The following is a 23,091-nucleotide window of genomic DNA, read 5'->3' as shown; positions in this document are numbered from 1 at the left end:
TTCAACTTCCATTTATTTTCAGTTGTCTGTGGAGGTAAGGAGATTAGTATTTGCCTACAGATGAATCACACTGGATCTGCCTTTTAAGTTGTTACAGGATATTCAGTTGGGTAGGCACATCTGAAGGGTTGAAATGAGAGAACTGTCTCTCGTTTGTTTTCTTCAGTCAAGCATAAATCTCTAATTTTAAGGGCATTCTACCCTTGGTTTAGATTTGTTTATTTTAGTTTTATAGACCCCATTTAAAATCCATTTTAATGAGCTGTTTATGCAGTGATAGTGTTTTTAATATATGTTTAGGTTCTATGCAAGTCTGTGGCAATGATGCGTGACGAGGGCATGAATTAATAATATGGCAAAGGCAACTGAAATACTTCCGATGTACCAGCCAAACAAGATTCTGACATGGGTGCCTGTCTGCCCATTTGCTTGCCCTTGCCTGAGACCGACAGTTCAAGCTGCTGTTTCTCTCCCCAGGGGTGACAGATTTTGCTGGCCTTCATGCATCCTGGAGCTAGTTAGGACGTGCAGCCTAGTGCATGCACAGTCTCAATGATGCTATGGTTGTGAGTGTGGGATGAAGATTGGGGAACAGAGGAATGCCAGGAAGCAGCATTTCATCCCTGCCATCTGCAGGACAGTCGTTCTGCACTTAGCTTGCTCTGTAATGGGTGAAATAGGATGGTACTAACACTCAAGCCAGTACCTCAGCTCAATAGTGAACTTCACCCAAGGCTGTAGCTGGCCGGCTTGAGAACGTCTGCAAATATTTGTAAAGTGCTGCGAGCAAACACAGATCTCAGAAACCCAGAAGCATCTCTGATAGGGAGCATGATGCATGGATATTAACTGGGCAAAGACTTTACAGATGCTTTGTTCAACTGCAGCTTTTCTAATCATGGCAGATCTGCATGTGACAGTAGAGTGACCTGAGCCTTGCCACAACACAAGGTATGACAAGGCCTTTTGATGGTCTTTATGTGTGCCTACTTCCTGGACACTCATAAGGAGCTTCATAATTTGTCTCCAGACATATCTTGAATGCAATAACAAGAATAATAAAAACTCAAATAGCAATTTGGTGCTCTGACCATCTGGGATCCAGGCTGAGAGATGAGATATAGTACAGACCCTAAAGCTGTTAGTAAGGTAAGCCTTCTTACTCTTTTTTGTAATTAATTTAAATGGTTCTTAAATGATTTTAAAATGAGTTCATACTCACAACAGCTTTGAAAATCTGTGTCTTGCCAGTGGGATCTGACTGCTGCTTCTACTGCTGTGTCTTGGTCTGATTCCCAGCTGGAAAAACCAAACCTCTGTATCAGCTGGGTGCAACCTCAGCACAGTGATAAAGGAAAGAGAACGGAAATAGTTGGAGGCTTTTCTGAACACCATTTAGAGAATCCTTTTTCTAATACATGGACCCCAGAGACAAAAGAAAACTGAGAGAAAGAAGACACTACATGTGCCTATTAGCATAAACATGTGATGGCTGTGTTACTTGCTTGAAATGAGGATGCTGAGAAGTACCGAGTGTATGGAGTTAAATAAACTGATGAAAGTGTAATACACAGTAGTATTTTATGGAAGATCACTTTTTAACAGGTTTTCTTTTCTTCCAGTAGAATAACCTGGAAAGGTTGAATTGGGTTTTATTCCACTAAAGCAAGAGACTACAGGTTGAGGTGTAAGGAAGAATGGCAGAGCCAGAGCAGTTAATTCTGGGCTCACCTTTCGGCTTGTACATCCCAAGTATAGCAGCAAAGAGGAGTTACAACTGTGCCAATTCTTTTCCAGTCTGAAATTGTGTCTCCATGGCAGGGTGTGCCACTCCAGTGCTGCCATTATTAGACTTATTAAGAGACAGAGCTAATGCTGTCAGGTGCAGTGGTACACTGATGGAAATGAGCAACTTTTCAGGGCCAAGTTAAGCCAATATGGCACTGTACCCTGTGACCATGGCAGCTTGTTTGGAGTAAGGAGTGCTTACGCTGAGGTGCTGGAGAAAGCCTCCTGTCAGTATGGTGGAGTTAGACTTCCAAAAGCCTGTATAGTAGGACCAACAAGGGTGAATTTCCAAGCAGGAAAGGGGAAGGGGAATCCATCTAGAATGGTTCAGCATTCAGAAGCTGGGTTCAGCAGAAAAGAAAAGGGAAAAAGGATGGTTGTTTCCCTGAAGGACTTCTTTTAAGTTACAGGTGAAGCTGGGGACAAGTCAGAAACTCTCTTATTTAAGGGTGGACATAGGTTTTTGGCCAGGTGGATAGTCTAATACTGACTACACCATTTTTGTCTCATTAAAAAACTCTGTCTTTAATACAAAAGAAGTGGCAGAAAAGCATCCTGAGATTTTAAATTTTGCAGACAGCACCACAAAGCCCAGAATCAGATCTTGGCAGCCCTGCTGTTAGCAGTGTTGTCCCATGCTTTGCTGCAGTGCTGACTGCAGCAGCAGTAGTTTGAAGAGCTGATGATGCCCGAGGTTGCCAGCTGAGCCCTGACACTGGCTTCTGGCTGGCCTTTTTAGAGGGCAGCCAGCTGATGTCTCCACAATGCTGTCTCAGGGCTGTTGGTTAGATGGCTTACACCTTTTAATCTCAAAAAATTTATGTCACCAGTGAGGTTTAGGACTAAATCAGCCAAAAGGCACTTTTTTTAGGATGACCAAAAGGTGCATTTTTTTACCAGGGGCTCCCATTTTTTTTTTTTTTCCTTTTTGTTAGTGCTCTATGCCTGACAGACACTTGCCATCCCTGCTTGAAGATCCGCACAGTGGTGGGCAGCCTGGGGTTAACGTGAGCAATTCAGCCAGCTGTCTTTCAGACCTGGATTTACCAACCTGCTGTCAGCATTTGCAGTCCATGCTGCTGAGAATTACCAGGCCCAAGAACGAGTAACATCACCAGAAACACAATTCAAAGGCTTGCATTTCAGTCCATGTTTAGCGATTGCCTCTTAAATTGGCTATGAATCTTGTAGGAGCCATGTGAGGTGCCCTGGGAAGCTTTATCACAGAATCGCAGAATCATCAAGGTTGGAAAAGACCTTGAAGATCATCCAGTCCAACCATTAAACTAACACTGACAGTTCCCAACTACACCATATCCCTCAATGCTATGTCAACCCGGCTCTTAAACACCTCCAGGGATGGGGACTCCACCACCTCCCTGGGCAGCCCATTCCAATGCCTAACAACCCGTTCTGGAAAGAAATGCTTCCTAATATATAGTCTAAACCTTCCCTGGTGCAACTTGAGGCCATTCCTCCTTGTCCTATCGCTTACTACTTGGTTCAAGAGACTCATCCCCAGCTCTCTGCAACCTCCTTTCAGGTAGCTGTAGAGGGTGATGAGGTCTCCCCTCAGCCTCCTCTTCTCCAGACTAAACACCCCCAGTTCCCTCAGCTGCTCCTCGTACGACCTGTGCTCCAGACCCTGCACCAGCTTTGTTGCCCTTCTCTGGACACGCTCGAGTCATTCAATGTCCTTTTTGTAGTGAGGGGCCCAAAACCGAACACAGGAATCGAGGGGCGGCCTCACCAGTGCTGAGCACAGGGGCAAGATCCCTTCCCTGTCCCTGCTGGCCACGCTGTTTCAGAGGAGGGATACCAAGATGCCAGTGGGAATTGCCACTGAGGGTTTCTGTACCATCTTCCCAGCCCTTTTCAGCTTGCTCCCAGGCTGTGAGCCAGAAAAGATCCTGCTCAGCTCAAGCGTACCACAGTGTGTTTCCCAGGTATGTTAGCCATGTCCAGGGTATGCCTTATGGTAAGAGTATGACTGCACAACTAAATACAGCTGAGAACAGTGCAGGCAGAGGAGGAGGATAGGGACTGGAAAGACTAGACAGTTTAACTGTGAGACACTGAAGCCCTTCCCTTCTCTCTCACCTGGGCAGCCAGGTAGTCCCTTCAGCTTGTGTATGAGGAGCTTCTCCTCAGCACTTGATTTGTGAATTTTCAGGGTCCCACCAGACCTTGTATGTATACATACATACATAGAAAAATCCTGGCAAATGAAACAAACCAAAATCAGCACCAGAAATACAGAATCAGTGGTAGGAAGGAGTAGAGCTTGGTTCTAAGCGGGTCACATATAGGAGAGACTGCAAATTTCTTGCTGCATAACAGAACATTTCCACCTCTGGGTGCTGTTCACAATAGAAACTCCATTGATTTGGTGCTCAAACAAGAGGACAGAGGAAGATGACATCCTGGAACAGTCCTTCACCACCTTGTGAAGGACTGGGACAGTCTCTCCACCGAGAGTTTCAGAATAGCTTGTTTTACTGCATAGGACCTACAGGCTTGAAGCCTTTGAAGAGCCATGAACAAGGCTGGTTTAGTCCAAATTGTCTTGCAGCTTTATAAGGAGGAGGGCAGCACATCTGTAAATTGCTGTCTAGAGATATACATACAGACTGACAATTTCTGTGCATCCTTCAGCAAAAATAAGAAGTGACCCTCCAAGAGCGTGTCTACTCTTCCTTCTTTGCCCCAGGTTAGAAGTTTTTGGGCACAGTTAGGGACTGACTGAGGCTATGCCCTTGGGATAAGGAGAAGGAGGAAATTAGTATCTCAAGAATACCATTTTATTGTAGTGGTGGTTCATGGGTGCTGCCCTCCAGACACTGGGTAGAGCAAGATAGAGACGAATGCTGCTGGGAGAAAGCCTACCCCGCAGTCCTGCTGTGTGACCGCTCATTCCTGTACTCCTGCCCTTGTGGATCTTCATTTCTAATGGCTTTTCTTCCTCTCTGCCTCACTGTGTCAATTAGTCTGAACTTGGTTTTCAGCCCCATCAAAACCCTTCAACCACCACCCTGCTTCCCACCTCTTTGGTTCTACTTTCCTTAATCTGTTCTAACTCCCCACCTGTCCCGTATATTCCAGTGGAACAGAAATTGCTGCTAAATGCCAAAAGATACCCCCCATCCAAAATAAAATTTTAAAAAGTGACATTGAGATGGGAATGTCGTGACTGTAATTAACTATCTAATCTCATGACAGCTGCCCTTTCTTTCTCTTCTTTTTCCCTTAGGCTTTGCTGTTCACTGTCTTTGACTTCTGCAGGAGAAAATTCCTCATGACAGAGGATTGTCTTTTGCTTGTTTGATGTGCTTATCTGTTTTAAGCACTGCCTTAATGGTAGTTCTAAAAGTATAAGGCACAGAATAGTTTCTCTACCCAAACTTTACAGTACTGAGACCCTATAGCATGTTACTGCAAAGTCTCTCTTATTCCTGCGGGTGAAACAACAGATCATCTTCACAGGAAATGAAATGACTAATAGCAACTGGCCCACGCTGCTCCTGTGGCAGGCCAGCTTGTTGAGAGTGGTTTGGTGACTGATAAGATAAGGGAGTGGAAAAGAGATGTTGAGAGGCTGTTTCACTGAAACTTAAACAAATATCTCCTGCTGTAGATTAGTTGATGTCCTGCCCTAACATTTGAATTTTATTATTAACCAGAAAAACAAAACCAAATCAAAGTTCCTAAGGCACACCAAAACAAACTGAAAGTTCTAAAGGCACAACAAACCAAAACAGGCTAAATAAAAATATGCTCAAAGACATGCATAATGTATTAACTGTATTTTGCTTCATTTGTAAAGAGCAAAAGAGAACAAGTAACCAGTGTTTTGGCCCCTTATGAGCCTTTGTCAGGGACACACTTCTCTTGAGTTTTTCAGTGGGAAACGGGACTTTTTAAAAAAAATTTTCATAGGAGTTTTTCAAGATGCCCTACAAATATATATTAATTATTATAAGTTCTTGGGTTTTATTTGAAGCATGACATTTCCACGTCTCTGACTAATTGGAGGAAATTTATGCCACAAATAAAGCAACCACTTTAAACCTGCAAGCCTGTCTCTAGCCACATATCCTTTTTCATGAAAGTGGGTGCTACTGAGCTGTACAGAACAATTTACATGCATGTGGGCTGCCAGGATTGGACCTTTAAACATAGTTTCTGTGATATCCTCAAAGTTGCAAGTAATAATTTAGAAGCTTTTTTTTTCTTCCCATCTTAGTCATAAATCCTCTTACAGTGTAACTCTTAAGTAGATTTAAAGACTATATTTTAAAATCAAGTGTTCCTTTTTTTGTTATTCTTTCTTTTTTTTCTTTTTCTTTTTTTTTTTTTTTTTCCCCTTGTGGGGAAGTATCCTGCAGATGCTTTAGAAATTACAGCCTTATTTCCAGTGCAGAAACAACCGTTCTGGCTCAAGTGCTGTCCTTAGCCTGACTCCTGTCCACATGCTGTCTAGTCCACACCCAGCTGTTTGTTGTTTTGTGCCAGACCCAGCCATCACTTGGAAACTTGTAGGAAACATCATCAAAATATATCCTAAACAGAAGAGCATGGGGTTTCTGAGGGACTTCATATCCTCTTCTGCATTTCAAGCACTATATATATGCTCTGGTGCTGTTGGCAGATGGAAACTAGTGTTTTTAGCAAGCTGATTTTAAAGGTGGCAGATACCAGGCAAACAAAACAAAACAGATTTTCTTCCTATTCTAATTCTTGTTGGATATACACCTGAATATCTAAAGAAGCAGTATGAATTGTAAACCTTTACCTGAAATGACCTTTGCAAAAATATGGATATTTGTCTTTGCAAATTTGTAGTCAAGTACGTGTAAGGATTTCTTTTGTTGAACTAATTCTCAAAACGGGCTCAGGCTTTCTCTGTGACCCCTTTACACTGTTTCTGATTTTTTTAACAGGTTCTATGTTCAAAAGCTTGAAAAACTAAATGGAAATATTTCAGTCTAACTGGAGAGCATGTATAAAAGTAGAAGTTTGTATATTGGAGAAGAGCCCCACTTATGTTCTAGGGTGCAAAATTTATCCTATGCTGCCATACATGCAGACCATCCCTGGCTTTGGAAACGTTTTATGACACATTTTGTCCCTCGCTAATTTCTTGCTTTTATGATCATTTGTATGTGTACACAGAAGTTCAGCTGCACAAATGGCTGCTGTTCTTTGAAAATATGGCTCTTAGAAGGCTATGCGGGCCCTGTCTCTGTCCTTTCTGGAAGTGACCTATGTTTGTAGTTAAGCAGTCTTCAGCGTAAGACTGCCTGTGCATACAGCTTTTCCATTATTCTGTTATAACTTCCATTATTAGCTCATGGCACAGATGCTTTGGCAATGGGCACATTACAAATGTACATACAAGTCACTTGCAGGCACAGGAGGAATCTGGTTTATTCAAAACATGACCTTAATTTGCGTGGCTGTAGTTGCTTGAGTGTAGATACTTTGGAATTTTAGTGTTTGTGCAAGAACAAGTCCTTTAAGAATTTATTGCAATACAGCATTCTTGCTGCTCTTTGGTGTTCAGTGGATACAGGCTGGTTTTACAGAAACTTGCCACATGCAAGGCTATAGAGACATGAAAGGATGCCATTAGATCTCACTTGGACTACACCCCCTGATACATGATTGCTGTTTTTTTGAGGGTGGGGGTATTTCATTCAAGTTTTTCTTTGCTGAAAGCTTTTTGCCAGTAGTTGCAGGCTCCAAAGTCAGTGGTAACATGGCAAAGGTACATCCCAAATATAACAGATCCTAATCATACTTTTGTTTCTTAAAGTCTCTGTCAGGATGATTTCTGCTTAAAAGAGCAGCTTGCTAAACTGGAAGCAAGCAGGCTGGTGATGCAGGTAGGAAAACTGTTTGGAAAAATAATAACCCTTCCTTCCATCAAGGGCATCTGCCTGCTTGTTACTGAGATGGCATGTAGTTGCAGAATCCCTCAGGTGTCCTTGCTGATAGAGAGCCAGAAAGCCTCCTCTCATCTCAAGCAGAACCTGTTGTATGTGAACGTTGTTATGGTGAGACACTCCAGGCTTAATTACGTGACACACAATGACTGTAAGTGAGAGTGGAGACCAGCAAGAAGATCCAACAAATCTTTATCCCAACAGTCTATCTAGTAAGAAAGAGCCTTTGGGAACCCCCCCAAGCACTGCTCATTCCTCAGTAGTCCAAAAAAGAACATATTTCCAAATCATGGCTTTGCTCTTCTCTGCATAGTTTAAGACAGCAGTTTTCAACCTTAGCTTCGCTGCTAACCTCTTCCAACCACAAAAATCACTTTGTGGCCCTAGTCCCATCAGATGATTTTACATAAATACAAATGTGGCAAGTGCTTCTGCTCCTGCAAGAAGCATTTTGCAACTGTGTTTTAAGTCATGGACCTTGGTTTTAGAGAAGGCAGTTCAGTCCAAAAGACCATTTCCCTCTTCACATAAAATTGATCATCTGATACCATCAGTGCATAAATTTTCCAGGGTCAAGGACAAGACTTTATTGTAAGTAAATCTCTATAAAAAAAACTATCAGAAAAAAATCAGAATAAGCCTTTTGCAGGAGAGTGAAAAAGAAAAAAAAAAAAAAAGAAGAGTAAGTTTGTATAAGTCATTAACTTCTGACGTTTTAATGCCTTCCCTCCAGGAAAATGGAAGTGGACAGTGTTTCTGATCTAGAAGGGACTTATTGAAAGTCTTGTCCCCATAGTAAATCCACATTGACAGAAGAATATCTATGACAGAAAGATAGTCATCTCAGTAATATCTTAACTACTAACCAGAATTCGTATTCATGTGAAGATTTCCTAAATCATTGCACTGATTGGGAACTTTTGCCAGTTGCCGCAGTGTTTTGAGCACTATTCCTAACCTAAGAGCTTCATTCATTCTCTTTCTTTTCCTCCAGGAACAAAGTAAGAAGAAACCCAAATTTTACTTTCCACTGCTCCTTATGATCAGTTCTGGGTATGGACTCAGTTTGTGCTGCTGTTGCCACTGTAAAAAACCCATGATAATGCAAAGTTGCTGTTTCATTAATAGAGCCAGCATTTGCAGTCCTGATAAAAGCATTCTCCTCCAGGCTGTTGTTTTCTCTAGACTTACCACTGCTACTGTGTCTCAGGCAGACTTCACGGGCTTAATACTAAAATGGCTCTTGACTGAGGGAGTTACTCACAAAGGTGGTAGATACATGATTGTTTTTCCTCCCACGTGCATGTGTGCTTCCGTCCTGGTATATCTTAGAAATTCTTCCATCCTGTTATTAGTGGTCTTATTTCTAGGTATACAGAGTTTGCAGCATTGTGTATTGGAGATACAGTTTTGCAGAACAATGAATGATTTTGTTTGCAGAATACCATTGGTCTGGATAGAAGATGAAAATATGTCATCTCTTGACAAAGATTGAATGGATCACAGTATTTTTTTTCCCTTTTTTTTTTTTTTTTTTTTTTTTTTAAATTTTAAATACTGGGTTACAGAAATGCCTCTGCAGTCAATTGGTTTATACCACTTTTGCCTCATTTTATGATCTGTTCATGCTGGTGCTATGCAGTGTTTAATCATGCTACACCAATATGAAGAAAATCTGTGTTTGCGTGATACAGTTCCTTATTATATTATGATGGGCAAATTACTGCTGTTTTTATTCCTGTTCACATCACCAATAATTTAAGCTCAGTTGTAGCTGCTTCCTACTAATATTCAAGTGATTATGTGCTCTGAAATGTTATGGTATTCTCTACCTTTCTCCCCTCATTTCTGTGCAGTTTCTCTTAACTGACCGGTCTGTTTTACCTGTGTGCCTGCTGCTGCTCTGGGCTCAGGTGGCCGACTCTCATCTCCTTGTTTCAGTGCTAGTCCACTTGTAACAAAAATCTGTATAATTTGATCAATTTTGGGCACACATTTCTAGGGCATTTTGTTGTAGCTCTGTGCTCTGCAGCCTCCTGGATGCTTTCAGCTGAACCTAGGTTAGAGGGAAGTGTTTATTGCCCTCCATTCAGCACATCTGAAGTTCTGTGTCTGGTTTTGGCCTCCCCAGCACAAGCAAGGGGTGGACATACTGAAGCAAGTCCCCTGGAGGGCCACCGAGATGCACAGGGACCTGAAGAGAAGGTCATTGAGGGATCTTACTGCTGTCTGTGACTACCTAATGGGAGGGGAGAGATAAGTCAGAGCCAGACTCTTTTCAAAGGTGCATGCATGGTGATAGGAGAAGAAGCAACAGACACAGTGTGGAACATAGGAAATTCTGATTGTATGTATTTGGGGGTAAAAAATCACTATGGCTGTGATCAAACACTGACACAAATTGCCCAGCGAGGCTGTGAAATCTCCATCCTCAAAAATACTCAAAACTTTACTGCAGAAGACCCTGATCAACCTTCTCTGAGCAGCAGGTTGGACCAGATGGACCCCAGGGGTCCCTTCCAATGTAAATTATACTAAAATAACCTTATCCTCAGAGGGAGAAGGTAGATTATATGGGCAACTTTGGAGGCCTGGGTGGGAAGCTCTGGGAGTCAGTCTCCAGAGAAGTAAATTCAGGGGAGATAGCCAATCATAGAATCATAGAACAGCCCCGGTTGGAAGAGACTTTGAAAGATCATCTGTCCAACATTTCATGGGAAAGGGAGTCTAGATGAGATGACCTTGAAAACTTCCAGTGATAGGGACTCTACCACGTCCCTAGGGAGGTTGTTCCAGTGGTTGATTGTTCTCACTGTAAAAAACTTCTATCTAGATAAAACCCCTCCTGGTGCAACTTGTACTCATTGCCCTTTGTCCTTCCCGTGTGACTCCACATAAAGAGAGAGCCTCTTTGTGGCTGACTGTTAAGTACTGGAATACTGTGATGAGGTCCTCCTAAGCCTTCTCTTCTCCAGGGTGAGGAGAGACAATGGCTGAATGAAATTCCCCTCCAAAGTTTCATGAACAGTGGCACTGGGAGAGAGGAGAGCAAGATGGCTTGCAGAAAGGTCAGGAAAGAAACCAGAACTCTAGCCAGTTCCTTTTCTGTTCTTGGAGGATTTTGAGAGGAACTGAGCACAGAATACCACTGCTGTCCTGTGGTTTGTCCAGGACACAGCTAATAGACAAATGACATGGAGCACTGGCTGGCTCCTGTCGCCCTACGTGGGGGCAGTAAGCAGGATCCTGAACAAGGTGCTCACTGCTAGGCAGGGCTGCCCGCCCTCCTTTGCTCCCTGCCTGTCTTCAGTCTCTGGGAACACCCAGGCTGCTGGCAGCACAGCAAAGAGGCTGGCAAGTATCCTTGCATTAGTCTTTATTAAAGACTGTTAGCATTGTGTGCTGTGACATGTACCTGGTATTTACTACTTTTTGCCTGGTTTGCATGTTATCGTCTTGGATGGATGTGAGCCAGTTTCCAAATCCTGCCCTTCCTCTTTCCCTCCTGCTTGTTCGAAATCCAGCTGTATTCAGGAAGTATAAAAGCACTGACCTACAGAGCCCATGACAGACAGCTGCAGTCTCCTAGCCCCTTTCTTTCCTGCTTCTCTCATTCATTTTTCAACACTTTTTCTGATGCTCAAAATGGGAACTGTGCTTCTCAGTGCAGAAACTTTCTGCCCCTGCCATCCCTCACATGAGGATTTCATGTGCCAGCTGCACCAGGTTAGGAAAAGAATGACTTGTACCATAAAAGTGTGCAGTGAGAGTCAGCTAGTCCATAATTCAGTTTTCAAGTCTATTACAAGTTTTGCTCAAACAAATAATTAATTAACTTCACCATTTCAAGTTTGTTATGAGCAGTAATCTCAGTAAGGCACTATTCAACAGCATAAATCCTAAGAGGTCCTTATTTATAAGTATCAATCTTACTGCGGCATCTTCTGGTCAGTAAAATGGGTCTTTTGCTCTCTGGTCAGATGTCGTCATTGTCATAGCTGCCTGGGGAAGGGCAAACAAAAATATTAGACTGCCAATGTGAATACTCACATTCCTTCCTCATACAGCAAACTGTCCCCAAATTGCTGTTCATTGATACCTTCACCCCATGGGCCCTTCCCACAACAGGTCCCTGTACCAAGGAGTCACAGAGGAGTCAACTGTACGGAGGAATCCCAATCCGGATTGCCCTGTGCTGGAAACATAATTCTGGCTTCCATCTTCTGGGTGCTGGAGGAGCTGGAGAGGAGCTATGAACTCCCAGAATCTGTGCTCTAAAGGTCAGTAGGGGAAGAAGAGGAAAAGATATCTATGATGTTCAAAAGTCTCCCGAAGTGGCAGCAGGGTCTGTACCTGGCATTGCAGATTTGTGGGTGAAAAAACATATACTTTTTGTGATGAAAAACTGAACAATAAACAGCACCTGTGGTTTCCTTGCCCTTTGGCTATCATAGGTGAAAGGTCCAGATTCTCAGGACACCACCGTTTACAATTTCCCAGCATTTGGCAAAGCTGGGTATGAACAAGTTGCAACCTGGGAAGCTCTGGAAGTTGAGGGAGGCGTGAACATTTTTTCTCTGGGAATTTTTTCCAGAGAAGTAAATAGGACATTAAGGGGACATTCCCTTCATTGTCATGATACAGGTGAATAAAGCTATACTGGGACCAAGAGTCTGGAAACAAAGGGATGTGCTATGATGGAGTGTTACCTTTCTGTGTGAATTTAAAGTAGATAGCAAAGAGCTATCTACAAGTGAACCTGTGAAACCTCATGAACCTTTGTCAAGTAACAACCCTTTTGTAGTTCATGTAGTTTTTATGCATTTGTATTGTTAAAAAATGAGTCTTATTTGGAAGTGTCTTAATTTTGAAAGCTTTTTAATTTCCCCCTTTACGTACTGTTCTGCCACTGTAAAAAGGCATCATTTGCTGCTTTTAAAATGTAGTGTAAGCTGTAAGACTTGCATAACAAATGCTGCATTAAGATAATCAACCTCTTCAGACCAGTAGGTCACGGCACTGAAACTGCCTGTTCATGAAAGCACAAGTTCCTCAGCTTTAGAAACCCATGAAAGCATGCAAATCACTCAAAACAAACCCACAGAGAAATAACCTCCCTTTCCCCACTGCTGCCCTGCTGTGGGAAAGACCTTTTGCTATCCCTGATTTCCCCCCAGAGAGAAATCACATCCACCATGCAATACAAAATTAATAAACGTATATACAGTATGTTGAGCAAATACTGACATATCCCCAATGGTGAATTTACATCCCCCCCATTCCATTTAAAATTAATAAAGGAAGACAGAGCACACAAAACTGACATGGGAAAGTATAACACACACACACCCGCCCCGAGCACACCAAGGCTTGGCACTGAGCTGGAGCTGCCACGCTGGAGTAAGCAGCTCTAAGCATTAGAGAAAGCACATGTTGGAAATGCCAGTTCTCTTTCTTGGGCAGGTTCAGGAGGGCTCCCTGGCAGTGTGACCAGTGGATTTGTCACTTGGGAGTGGGCATTGTCTGGGTTATTGATTGTGTTCACAGTGCTACTGCGCCATTCCCTTCTTCCTGCAGGTGATGTGCAGGATAAAAGGTGCTGTCATTGGCATGCACTTATGGCACTGTAAAGATGTTCTGTGATCTGAATAGCCAGCCAGAGGCTTCATTGGCCATAGTGATGGACCAGGGACTGCTGAAGCAAGGAAATGCAGATATATGAATGTCTGTGCCATTAGTCCCCTTCAGCAAATAGCCCTATTTTACTATAGAAAAGAGATGAGAGTCCCCAAATGTTGTCTTGGGTAAAGCTACCTGAATGGTTACCCAGTTCTCGGGTACCTCTTTATGAACTGAGAGGCCTGGCATGGAGATCAAATACCAGGAAGATGGGCTTTAGCATTTGTCCTGCAGCAATTAAGCATAATCCTTTATACTCAAAGCAATCAATAACCTATTCTTGATTGCACATACTATATCTGTACCCTTCAGAGCCATGCAGACCTCCTCCACAAGTGCCAGCCATTGATCTGGCTGCAGAAACTTTCCACAACTGATCAGAAGCAGTTGGAAACTGACTGTCAGTTTTCAAAATGGTTATGGCTGCACATTTCTGAAGAGATAAGAGTTGTCTTGTATTGCATGCTGGCTTCAGGTTAAGCTTTTCTTTATTGCTCTGATGTTCTGCAGACACCACTGGTTACCCCCAGGTTTGCAGCGCCAGCTTCTCCCACCAGTTAATGTGTATTTTATGAGCCCAGAGATGATGTTGTGGAGAGTGGAGCTGTGCCAAGAAGAGTTGTTCCTGCTTGTCTTCATCCTTGTCTTTTTTTTCTGTACTTGCAGCAGCTGAAGGGGGAGGGGGGGAATGCTATAGATGTGGCAAGAAAAAGCAGTCCAAACTGCTGTGTAGGATGATGGCTGGTGTGCAAATTTACAACTGCCTGAGAGCAATGTGTCAACCATGTGTCTTAGGCTCCTCATGTACCAGCTTTTCACATTTCTTCTAAGAGAAACTGCATCAGTCTGTGGTGGTCTGTTAGAGGTCTGCAAATGGTCCTGGCTACCCCAAAAGTGACATCTATCTGGGGACTGCCTTGCAAAGAATCTGGAGATTTTTCAAGTTTGATCCCCCAGGTGGGATCAAATCAGTCACTAGGCATCCCCTTGTGCCTTGTGGGACAGACCCACAGCCTCCTCCATCTGTCAGCACCTCAGTGGGCCCTGGGTATATGGCCAAGCTGGTAAGTCAAGAATTTCGGAAGCGTATTTTGTAAGCAATGCCTTATAGCTAACTGTTTGTTTGGATGAGGCAACTGTGTGGTAGGTAGGATAAAGCTGTTGCAACAAAACATCTTCCTTCTAAGAAAATCCCGTCCTGTAGGCGAGTCTTTAGTCATCTTTGTAACCTTTGTCATGCTCTTCTCCCTGGGGAGTCTTCTCTGCGACCTTTGCTATTCTACCAAGCCATCTCATAAATTATTATTCTTTTAAATGGCACTTAGGCTGTCGTAGTGACTGCTAGCCTTGAAGATCTGCAGTCTACCCTGTAATTTTGAGAGGGGAAAAAAAAATGGTTAAGTGACAGAAGAAATATTGTGCTTCACGATAAAACTACTTTTGTGTTTCGTTTTCTGCTCAAGTCATTCATATCCCTGTCACTAACCTCATTCAGGTCAAGGGCTTGAGGCAGAGAACGGGCATAATATTTTTGTCAGACTGATGCATCTGAATATTACAAACATCTGTAATCTTGAAATTGAAATGAGCATTGTGTTAAATCCTCAGGCAAATACTATTAAGGTGTAATAGATTACTAAAGTTTGCATTTCTTTTGGCAATTCAGACCAAGGCTCTTTTGGCTGGTTATTTCCAGACATTAATGAATCTGCTTACACAAAGGGAGCTGCTCCTTATGGCTGCAGATTGGATCCTGAATTCTGTGAACTTCACAGAAAATTCTACGGGCCAAGTAGTTGAAATAATAAAGAAAAAATTAATCAGGCACCCATTAAATGTGAAGCATGGAAGAAAACATCTGCAGCACTCAGTGGATGTCTGGGTAACATACTTGCAGTGCTGTTTTGCCAGCTTACATCTGGAGTGGTTCATCAGAAGAGAACAGATGCTAGTGTGAAATAGGTCATCATAGCAGCAGGGCATCAGAACAGAGACATTTCTTTTTTTCTTGCAGTAACAGCTATTCCTTTTTATTCACACCAATTATGAAAATGTTAGCCAAGTCTGAAATGTGAATGCATGTATTGTGACAAGCCAATACTCTTTAAAGGGCATCAAGGTAAAAACTAGCCTAATGAGGAGGCTTCAGAGAAGCAGTCCTTTTGCAGTACACACTAAGTATCCTTTAATGGATATAGTGACTATTTTTTGTTAAGATTATGATTTTTTCTCCCCCCCTTTTTTTTTTTTTTTTTTTTTGGTGTATTTTAGTAGAGATGTTACTAAATGCTTTCTTGGTGGCAAATGCCCAGAAGCAGAGATGCTAATTCATGGGAGTTTCATCAGTCATTTCAAAGGAGAGGTCACATAGATAAGAAAAATGAACAGTACGCAGTATGTGAAGCAGTGACATTCAATGAGTCCTTGTCACTAGCAGCCATTAGCATGCAAGCCTGCTGTTATGTTTCAGTGCTTTATGTGCTTTTCTTGACCAGGCAGGGAGCCTTCGGAGCACTGTAGCAGTTAATACCATACAAGTTATTGTTTCTTTCTTGAATGCCTTACATTTTTAGTACCATTTAGATGCTTCTCTGTCCCCTTGTGCATCTAAAATTTTAAAGAGAATCAAAGAATGCATAATTTATATCTGTCCCAGAGGTAATGGAGTGACTCAATGATATCTGTGAAGGGGATGATTTTAAATTTCATGTCTTATGCAAGAGGTGATTTTTATATGAAAACTGCAAAAATTGGCCTCAGGGATACCCAGATAATTATCCTTACAACAACGGGTGTGGATTCCAGGGGGATTATAGCAGAAAGCTTTAGTGTCTTGTGTATCATCATCCCTTGTGTATCATGGTTGTCATAATCTGAAACAGCAACTGATAGATCTCAGGGAATATAACTTTTATTTTGACTTGGAATAGCACATGCAGGAGGTGTGAAAAGACAGGTTTGTTTTGACTGTGTTGAAGAATTCATGCAAGACGTGAGGCATTTGTTTACTGCTGATATTCTTTTCTTCAGTTAAAGGAAAAAACAGTTGTTTACTGGTGTTGGGCAGAACCCATCAGTACCTGCTTTGTCACACAGCACAGTTCCACAAGACTATTTCTGGTTTCATTTACCAAAAGCCTAGAAGTGCCATGGCTAGAAATAAATGTCTGCTTCTTTGATATGTTATATGTTTGAAAATGCACTTTAAGGTCTGTATTACAGACAGTTCAAAGGGAATATAAATCGGTGCCATATTCTCTCTTTTTTCTATTCTCTCCAATCCAGTCCCACATACTCATTGCATTTTTATTGACTATTTTCAATAACATGCCTTTAAAAACAGCTTACCATTTTGTATTTTATTTAACTTGGACTTTGTTATATTTAAATAATTGTTATGATCTTGCTGCTTCTGTAGTTCAAAATGTTTAACATCGTCTAAACCAATTCTACACTGACTTTTAGCATTGTGTATCCAAGGAGACAGCTGATCTTACTTGCTTTTCCTTTGGAAACTCTCTGATTTTAACTTTCTTTCCACTTCTTGCAGGATCGGCCATGAGAATTTGTAACGTTCCTTTGGAAATACCATGATGGGGCCACTGAGAAGTTACCTTCCTTTGTACAGGTCTGTAAACTCTTATTGCTTTCTGACTATTTCAGCATGTAGACTCCTGTGCTGACTTGTTACCCTTTTTGTCTTGAATATGTGCAAACCAAATTCAAATCTAATTGTATTCTGGAACAAGTGTTGTGAAAAATTATTTTTGTTTCTTGCAAAATGTTTAGGACCTGACAGTTCTGTTACCGTTGTATAAATGTAGAGTAACCCGTTCGTCTTTCTTTTGAAGTGAATTACTGCAGTTTATAGAGTTGAACTGCAGAAAGGAATTGGGCCTGTAAGTCATTTTCACCTTACCACTATGTCTTCCAGTATGTGTTGAAACTGCATTACCCTAAAAGGCCCTGCAATCGATTGCTCCCACCCAGGTTGCGAATATGTGAGCAGCTGTCCCACAGCTATAGCTGTGGATGTTTCGAGAAGCACACTTAGTAAAAGGTCAGCAGAATTACTGGCTTTCAGGTCAGGAGGAGCTCAGGTTCATGAAAAGTTTAAGAAAATTAAAAATGAAAAAAAAAAGATATTTAAGAGACTCTAAAAAGAGCAGAATAATAATGGCTTGACTCCTGGAGTGTCAGCATGGCAAGGAGTGGTGAGGAGCCTGTAGCTAATGCTGTGTCCTTGTCAGCCAGAACGCTGGTGTTACAAGCTCTGTGGCCTGCGATCGCAATGATTTAGAGGGTAGAAAACACTCCCCTGCATTTCAATATGTTTTTCTATGCAGCTATATAACAGAGAAAAAATTGATTTCTTACTGTTTTCAAAGGTAGTACTGAACAGCATTTTTCTAGAAATCTGCTCAGAAAAACCAACGGGAATCAACTTTTCCATCTGAGTTGTCATACCCTGCTATCAGGTGACACTTGGTGTCTGTGGGAGTTGTATCTGGCCCTAAATAATAATTCTCAAAAATGTTCATGTTTGGAATATGCTCTATTTCATTCGTTTGGTTTACCCAGCGGCACTTTGGGTATTATTGCTTTCCTTGTTGCCTCTGTAGTCACTTACTATTCCATTAGTCTGTAGGAATTCTGAAGCGAAAGTGACTTATAAACCTTATACAAAAACAATACCAGGTGGATTTAGGGGATGAGAGGTATCCAAAACAACTTTTAATTTGTTCTTGGAAACTATTATGATTTGGTAATACCTTTTAAAGCCAGCCCAGCTCCAAAATGCTTTAGAAACTCTTTGAACCTAAGTGTGAACCTCACACAAGGCTACAGCTTCTGTAATGAGCAAAACCCCTAGATCAGACTGGTTGAGATACTGCAGATACAGATCTGATCGTGATGCCTCAGGCCTGCGTTGAGTGAAAGCTCTGTGTTTAAAAATAAGTAGCTTTTCAGAGTAATTGCACAACCGCTGAATGATCTGTGTCATGCTGAAGCTTTGACTGCACTGGTTCTTTCTTTAATGATGTTATCCCTAGGGCAAAATTTGTGTTTTTCCATATAGTGGGGAGAAAGAAGTGCAAACACTGAAAGACATTTAGGATAAAGGGAGAAAACGTGCTGCATGTATTGGCATTTGGGTTGTAAATCTGTTACTAGCAGCAGCAGCTTTATAAAATCTTCCTTTCCAGACCTGTCTATGAACATTGAATCACAGCTCACCAAAGACTACCAAGACTGCTAATTTGCCGAACCAAAGTGTTGTTGGGCCTGTGTCCTAATGAATTTGATACAAATGCAGTCAACAGCTGCTACGCAGAGAAAGCTTAGGCAAGTCATTTGTCTAAAACATGTTTTAAAAGTTTCCTTGTTCACAAGTCTTGATTCCTGATGAATAACGGCTTTGTGATATACATACAAATTAGTATTGTGTCATTTAAAAAGAGTATAAATATGATATTAATTTGACATATGTACATATTAGATATATGTATACTAAGTGGCATAAAGTAGTTTGAGTATGGCTGTGCTGCACCTTCATTATAATGCAGAAGCAAAGGAAAACCAATTAAATTAAAAGGCAAGACATTTCTACTGAAAAGGAGATAGAAGGTGTAATTTCCCCTTGGAAAGTATTGCCCCGGGGTATTATCAAAAGGTATTGCATTGAACCTTTGCAAGAAATAGATATTTACGTCAATAAGAATGCCATCACAGTTACATTTTTCGTATTACACAGTTATAAAGCAATTACACAGAAGTTGCCTGACTGAATGCTGAACTGCCTGATCCTCAGCCTGGGGTTTGGGTGAAGCTTCTTCTACAGCTGTGTAGGTGTCTCTTGTACCACTTCTCTGTGGCATCTGGTATTGACATTGAAGGAAAACAGAATACTGATCTAGCCAAATAATTAGTTTAATCCACGTCAGTTTTTCCCATTTATCCTATGTCTTTCACTGCAAATTTAATGGGGTTTTTTTTTTCCTCATCAGTATCTCCTCCTCTTGCACAGTTCTTGTTTCCTTAATCTCTTTTATTTCCTGCCTACAATCCCTCACCCATTCTCCAGAGAAGCCTCCTTTTCCCTGACATCATTGTTACTTGTTCTTGCTTTGCTGGAGTTTTATTCATTTATTGCTGGAGTTCCTTAAATTTTTCTGTTGGGGGGGTCACTAAATGATGCATCTCTCCAAACGCTTCTTGGGTTTTCCTCAAACCTCTGCCCTTGGCACCCCTATGGTGAAACGAGTGTCGTGGTATTAGGGGGAGCAGAGTAAAACAAAGGCCATGAAAACAGTTTATGGCTGCCGAAGGGATGGGAAGCCCCTGTCTTCTGGGGCTGGGCTCCTCTGCCCTGTGCTCCTGCTACAGCCCCCTGGGCAGATGGCTGGCTGGGGCTGGCTCCTGGGTGGGGTTTGGTGGAGGGAGTGCTACTCCATTGTCTTCCTGCTTCTTCAGTAATAAAACCGCAACTGGCAAAATACCAATCTTTCAAAATTCATGTGAGGGGAGGGAGAAAGGAGGGGAGGAGCCTAGGGAGAGCACTTTTTCCACACGAGCATGTAATCATGGCAACCGTACCTTTGATCTCTGTAGCAGCACACTGGACTTGGAGAGCCCTGCTGCCACTGTATTAGATACACCTGCCTGCCTTAAATCTGTGCTGTCACGGAGGCCAAACCCTCGGTGCCACTGGGCTTTGCTCATGGCTCAGCTGTCCTGCCAGAGGCTGGGAGGGCGATGAAGTGGCTGCTTGCACGCAATGGATGGATGGATGGATGGATGGATGGATGGATGGATGGAGATCTGCGGAGAGGAAGCAGGGGGAGCTGATGCATAAACTAGAACTGTGGATGAGCAGGTTATCTTTGTGCACCTTATATGCAAATTATCTGGCCATGAAAAGGAATAAAAGAAAAGGGACGGTACTACCTGAAAATGTGCCGTGTGTGCATTTGATGCATATATTTGAATTATTGAACAGATGGAAACCAAATAGCCTGGTAGCTGGAGAAAATCTATAAGCTCAAAGGAAATGTGGCAGAATAAAATGGGAAGGTGGGGAAAGTAAAACTCTCAAAGCTGCCGTGGAGGGACAGTTGCATTTTATTAGAACAGAAATTAGAACAAGACCATGAGTATGTAAAGACTGTTGTGTCCACATCATGAGTTGTATATACAAGCTAATACAAACACATATATGCATTTTTATTTTTGAGTGATGGTTCAGAGGGTTTGTGATCATCCAACTCTTTTTTTTATTGCCCACAGCAAGACAAGGACCAAGTGATTATTAGAAAAGATAAAATGACAATTTGGTCACCTGAGTAAGAACTGTGGCCAGGGCAGGTGTTCTGCAAGAGACTGAAATTAATATGAATGCAGAGAAAACAAACCAACCAACCCAGGGAGCAGATTGGCCTTCTATTGGCTTTTATGTTTTGAGTTGTTTCCAAGGAATTTCTAGGAATGGTGGGGAGTATTTCCTTTGCTGGAGGAACAGTCCGGAAACATCCTTAAATACCTCGCTGCTATTTAATCATAGCTACTTCCCAGAAGAATGGGAAAACAGTTCAGACTCCTGCAAACTATACAAAGTGTTCATAGACTCTGATCAGGAGTAAGGCTCACACTGGTGCCCATCATCTTCTGTTTCAGAGTGGCAATTAGATGATGATCTTTGCTGGTCTTAACTCATGGGACATTACATAAAAAGAAGGGAGATCTTTAGTGTCAACAGTCAACAACACCTTAGGGACACCAAAGATAATTTGGCTCATTTGCCTGCGTTACCAGCAAGAACAAAGATGTCTAGATGATCTGTGAGAGGTGTTTATTTAATCATCCAGTGAGGAAGATTTCAGTGCCACCCTGTGTCATCTCTTCCAGAGCTACACAACACTTACAGGGTATTTCTAAAATCCAAGTTATGTTTTATTTGCTCCATAGGAAGCCATTTGGTGTTTTAGTTACAGTGAATAAAGAGGATAGTTGAATATAACTTTCTTTATGGTAATCTGTCAGATATTAGAAGGAAGAATGACCTTACATTGTAGTTGATTTCATTTGTTTACCTGTTTTTCAGAATAAGCATTTGCAGATCCTACAGATACCATTCCAAATACTCTTTTTTTTTGTCTTCCTCCCATATACCTGCATTCCTCCATGGATTGTTAACTTCTTGACTCAATTGCCAGCATTAAGAAGCTGAATATAGTCAATACAACTTTCAGATGGATACAAATTATGTAAAATAAGACCAGAATTTAGAAGCTTGATAATTAATTATGAAGGTATACTGTCAAATAAATTACTCCAGTCTGTATCATATCTCAGCTTTGTCTAGGTGGAATCATTGCTAGTGTCTTGCCTCTCTTCTGTGCTTTAAACTCTTCTCAGTATGATACTAGGTAATGAATAACATTGTTGGAGAGATAATAAGCGTGCAACCGATAGCTCTCAGCATATGGATAATGATGCATCTTGCACCTTTTCACTGCCCACATTCTGGCTGCGCAGAGATATCTGAACAATAGATGAGGTGAAATGGTGGCTGTAGCACATTTCAGAAACAAAAATTGTCCATTCAGGGCCCTTTAAAAGAAAGATACCAAAGAACTACTAAGTTTTCTATCACTAAGGCCCTCAGAAGAATCAATCACACGTCATGAATAATAATAATAAAAAAGGGAGGACAGCTGCTCAGCTGAACATCATCAGTATTGGCACCTTCCAGGAGGAGGAATCAGTAATCCCCTTGACCAAAGCAGGTGTCACAACAAGGTAAAAGTTGTAAGCTACAGCTACAGTGAGTCTGCTGCCATAGACAAATATGAATTGATTTCACTTCTGAAAGATCAGTTAAAACATCTTCTCCAGTTGAGGGAAGGAGAAATCCACTGTCACTGCTACTGTCCAAGTCTCCAGAAACAGCAGTGAAACTTGCAGAGATTGTTACTTAAAAAAAAAACCCCAGGAATGTTCAATGACCAGTGCCAACCAAAATGAACAGTTACTAAAAAATCCTTTATTTTTTCCAGCACAATGTTGGCAGGTTTATGTCCTTACTGTCCTGCTTTTAACTAAAGTATGCAGAAAAGTTACCAGTTCAAACAGTAAAAGTTAAAGGATTTTTTTTTGATTTATGTACATGAGAGAAAATCATAGCATCATTTAAGTTGGAAAGGACCTTTAAGATCAGCAAGTCCAACCATTAACCTAACACTGCCAAGTTGTCCTGGTTCAGCTAGGATAGGGTTAAGTTTCCCCAGCACTGGGGAGGGAGCTCTCGTTGGGTTATTCAATACCATGCTGACATCAGTTCTGGGCACCCAAGTGCGGGAAGAGCAGGGACGGCTTTTGTTTGTTGTCACTACCCTTCGCTGCTGCATCTTTGTGGTATATGTTTGTATATCTCTTGTCCTGTTCATTCATTGTTATTACTGTTTATTGTTATTGGTTTTGTTCGGTTTATTATTTGTTACACTGTTGTATTAAATTTTTCCTTATCCCAACCCCAGGGTTTGTATCTCACTCCCTGCCCCGTCTGGTGCAAGGGTGAGAGAGGGACAACGGCAGCATGGTCTCGGGTCCCTGCAGAACCTAAACCATTGCACACATCCACCACTAAACCAAGTACCACACCTACATGTCTTTTAAATAC

General features: G+C 41.8%; 1 protein-coding gene across 10 annotated transcripts in view; it reads left to right on the top strand.

The window, feature by feature from the left end:
• Positions 1 to 23,091, top strand: part of ENOX1 (ecto-NOX disulfide-thiol exchanger 1) — a 380,057-nt gene that overhangs the window by 102,655 nt on the left and 254,311 nt on the right. For 9 of the 10 annotated variants that reach the window (XM_074912668.1, XM_074912637.1, XM_074912684.1 and 6 more), the window contains one exon: positions 16,963 to 17,040. The gene's annotated coding sequence lies outside the window, so the exon portion shown is untranslated. Of the gene's footprint in view, positions 1 to 11,861; positions 12,014 to 16,962; positions 17,041 to 23,091 lie in introns of those variants that run through there. The other variant, XM_074912613.1, reaches the window with a different exon arrangement.

The sequence above is a fragment of the Athene noctua genome, chromosome 1 (assembly GCF_965140245.1).
Source record: "Athene noctua chromosome 1, bAthNoc1.hap1.1, whole genome shotgun sequence".
Classification (NCBI taxonomy): domain Eukaryota; kingdom Metazoa; phylum Chordata; class Aves; order Strigiformes; family Strigidae; genus Athene; species Athene noctua.
Note: the sequence above shows the minus strand (reverse complement) of the source record. Positions and strands in the feature narration are given on the sequence as shown.